General features: G+C 33.1%; 1 pseudogene; it reads left to right on the forward strand.

Moving 5' to 3' along the window:
- Positions 1–2766: 2766 nt before the first annotated feature.
- On the forward strand, positions 2767–2895 carry LOC128572233 (uncharacterized; annotated as a pseudogene).
- Positions 2896–4134: the final 1239 nt, after the last annotated feature.

Below are 4134 nucleotides of genomic sequence, written 5' to 3' on the forward strand. Positions count from 1 at the left end.
GTATAGATTGAATGACAATACATTTCCAATAAAATTAAACAAGACAGAAGATTTAAGGAAAGACTAATGAATCACACTTAGGAAATAGCTGGTGGGCATTGTGGCCGGCGCCTGGAGTCCCAGCTGCTCGGGAGGCTGAGGCAAGAGAATCACATAAGCCCAAGAGCTGGAGGTTGCTGTGAGTCGTGTGATGCCACGGCACTCTACCGAGGGCAGTAAAGTGAGTCTCTGTCTCTACCAAAAAAAAAAAAAAGAATCACACTTAGGGATGTTGCTTACTTTTCTGATGATTAATTCTACACTTATAGTTATTAAATCTTTAATCAAACTACTCATTCTTTGATGAAGACTAGTTTTAATTACAGATCATTGCATTACTTTACACATGTCACATGACTAAATAGTTGGTATTGTAGAAAATCATGTGTTAATATGATGTAGAAAACATTTTTAAAAGTTTCCCCAAATTTCAAAAATTATAGAGGCTATTACAGGTGTGAAGAGTTGTTATTAGGAGTGGGAAAAGATGATAAACTATCAGAAAATGAAAATACATAGTTAAAATAACTTTGTTGATCCAGTAGTTGTATTTTCTAAAATGAGCCTGATCCAATTTGAGATTAAAGAACGAATGCTATTTATTCTATTTGTTTACTGAAAAATTACTTGTATATTTCAGGAAAACCATCTTGCCTGCTCGAACAGACATGCTTTAAACCCAAAACACAGGAAAATAAATGTTTGTGCTGTTTAAGGAGAAGAATACTTCTAGAATTTGAAAAATCAATATTAATATTTTTAAAATAAATATGCCCTACACTTTATACACATTTAAAATATAAATTTACAATTGGAGTCAGGCAATTCAACAGTAACTTTGGTGGTAAAAAAATATTTATTGTTTGAAATTCAGATACTGCAGAGTTAAGTATTTATTTAGTATGATAAACAATTATACTTCTAACAATATTAGTTAAAGAGTATGTAGTATTATAAAGTACTATGTGGATAACTATGAAACGTAAATTTGTGTTCATCACAGAATATGTGACAGTTAAACATATTTTATCATTTACATATGAATATTCTAATATTTAGCTGTGGCTTGGCCTGTCACCATTAGTGAAGTAGATTGGATAAGATGTGAGTGGTGGAGTAATATTGCAAGAGTTTTCAGTAAGGAAATCTATAATTAAAGCCTTTAAATAATCTTTTGTTGTATCTCGTTTACTCACATAATTTTCCTGGTAATCTCTCATGGGGTGAAAAATTTCATAATCTAGGAATACGGGTAAATATATTTTTGGAAATCAGATTAAAATCAATTCAGGCATATTAAAGTATGTATTTTAATGTAAAATTTATGATGAGGGCACACATACCTCAAAAACCATTCCTCATCAAAATTTTTGTATACATAGCAACCTTGGCTGCTCTGTAAGTCAGCACCCTCCTGTGAAGCGACACCGATTAAAGTCCTCTAGTCTTTCATGACATATGAAGGAGAATATACACAGAGAATAAACAAAAGATTTACTCTCAGTATAGTAGTTATTTTCAAGAATGCTAAAAGATTTAGTAGTGCTTTTTAAAATATTTAAATTAATATCTCTGGCTTTGGTGGAGAATAATAGAAAACCAAGTCTCCAAACAGTCAAAGATGCAAATTAAGTCCCTGTATGACACCTTTTACTTAAAGATATTTTTAGTGGATAATTTTTATACTGCGTACATAAATGTGTGAAAGAACAAACTTCAAAATTGTCACTATATTATTCATGTGACTAAAAGTAATATGACACATTAGGTTCTGTGATCATTATGTGTGTTGGAAGTAATAGGAATATTGAATAAAACATTTTGAGAAAAGAGAGTTGCTGAGGGAGTAAGGATTATTAACCCAGTGATGAAGGTGGGGGGAGAATCTTAGAAGAAAAACTGGCATGAGCAAAAGAGGAGGAAAAAAGAGGAATGAAAAAACATTCCAAGTAAAAATGTTTTCCTAAATGTTCATATAGGCTAAGTGGGAGGGGGTCACCTGAGACTCTAGTATTTGGCTGTATTATGAGGAGCGTGAGGAGGTTGATACATAAGAAACAACTAAGCAGTAAGAAGGGCAGGGTTAGAGATTTCCATTTTTTAGTTTTGTGTTTTGGAAGAAAATAGCTATATTTTGGTGAAAGTGTGCTGAGAAAAGGAATGGTCTGAAAACATCTTCTAACATTTTAGAACATTCTAGCCAGTCAAGGTAAATTTTATATCTCTACTAAAAATAGAAAAAAATTAGCCAGGCATCGTGGCAGGTGCCTGTAGTCCCAGCTACTCAGGAGGCTGAGGCAAGAGGATCGCTTGAACCCAAGATTTGAAGTTGCCGTGAACTAAGCCCATACCAAGGTGTGTTAGCTAGGGGCAAGAAAGTGAGACTCTGTCTCAAAATAAAGAAAAAAAAGTCTATATGAGTTTGCCAAGGACACTTTCACAATATCGAAAAGAAGAAAGTAGTCACAATTCATTCTATGGAATAGGTACCACCCATTTTTTTCACTTGCAAAGAGGTGATTTTGAAAGAATCTTAAGAATCTTAATCCTCATCCAAATGAGAATCCTAAATTCTCAATATTAGGACTCAGCCTGAAGTTAGCATCATAAAGTAATATATATTTTCATATAAGCTTTTAGTTTAATTTACTGTTTCACCATCACTAGTATAGATATATGTCAGTTGTTATAAATAGTTTAAGACCTGAAATCTTTTATTCTATCCTTATACGTACCTGGCAGGGGAGATGCCATGATCACGAGATGGTTTTCCCAGGGCGAGGCTTATCCATCCACTCCGGATGTGCTGACCCCTGAGATTTTCCCAAATGTGGGAAACTCAATTGCATAATTTGCAAATATCATTTTATCTAAAAAATGATCACCGCAAATTATGAGAATATATATAAATTCTTATATGTATAAGAATTCTTTTTTTTTAATTTTTTTTTAGAGAGACAGAGTCTCACTTTTTCACCCTCAGTAGGGTGCTGCTGCATCACAGTTCACAGCAAACTCCAGCTCTTGGGTTTAGGCGATTTTCTTGCCTCAGCCTCCCAAGTAGCTGGGACCACAGGTGCCCACCACAACACCCAGCTGTTTGAGGTTGTAGTTTTGACCAGGGCCAGGTTTTAACCCGCCATCCATGGTATATGGGGCCAGCACCCTACTCACTGAGCCACAGATGCCACCCAACCAAGAATTCTTATATATAAGAATTGATATCCATTTCCAGAAAATTTACTTCACAATGTCTGTTAGCAGTTATTACGACTTACTACCTTTCCTTTGTGTGTGAGTGAAATACGTTGCATGATTGTATTTGTGGGTAACTTGCTCTCACATACAATGTATTGTTAAGAATAAGAAACTTCTACTGAATGCAAACCAAGATTCTTCAATTACATGCTATTCTATACTGACTGTTTCTCTAAAAACATGTTTAGAGACTACTTTGAATAAAATTTTTTAGTTGAAATATCTGCTAAATGAACTATATGATACTACATTTAAAATACTATTACATAGTAGTAGAATATTGTTCATAATTTTCCATAAGGCTACTAATGATTAATGTATCTATCAATTAAAAATATGAATTTATTATATTTATATAGTGGAAAAATTACTATTATTACTACACTTAAATTCTAAAATAAGAACTAATAGAAAAATATTGAGATTATTTTTATATACTTCAAATTTACTCAGTTTTCCATTGTTACTGCATAAAAATGTTTAGCAAAAGATAGACACGGACTTCTAAAAATAAAATATGTTAAAACTTTATCCTTTCCTATTTATATCATTAACTTTCCTTTGGAGTCAACCTGAGGAAAAGCCAAACTGCTTTCTAAATATGCAATGTGATTAGAACCACATTTTCCAGTTTCCATACATTAAAAAAGTTATAAATATTTTCCCTGAAGGAAGACAAATATAAACACAAATGTGTTCTATTATTTCCAGATATCCAATAAAAATAGCCAGTAAAATGATATTTTGCTGTGCAACCTGCTGCCCATAGACCACATGTGGTTTATATGAGACCTGTTTGCTGATATGTGGTGCTGGAGATCGTGAAAATTATGCATG

The sequence above is a fragment of the Nycticebus coucang genome, chromosome 19, assembly GCF_027406575.1.
Source record: "Nycticebus coucang isolate mNycCou1 chromosome 19, mNycCou1.pri, whole genome shotgun sequence".
Taxonomy (NCBI): domain Eukaryota; kingdom Metazoa; phylum Chordata; class Mammalia; order Primates; family Lorisidae; genus Nycticebus; species Nycticebus coucang.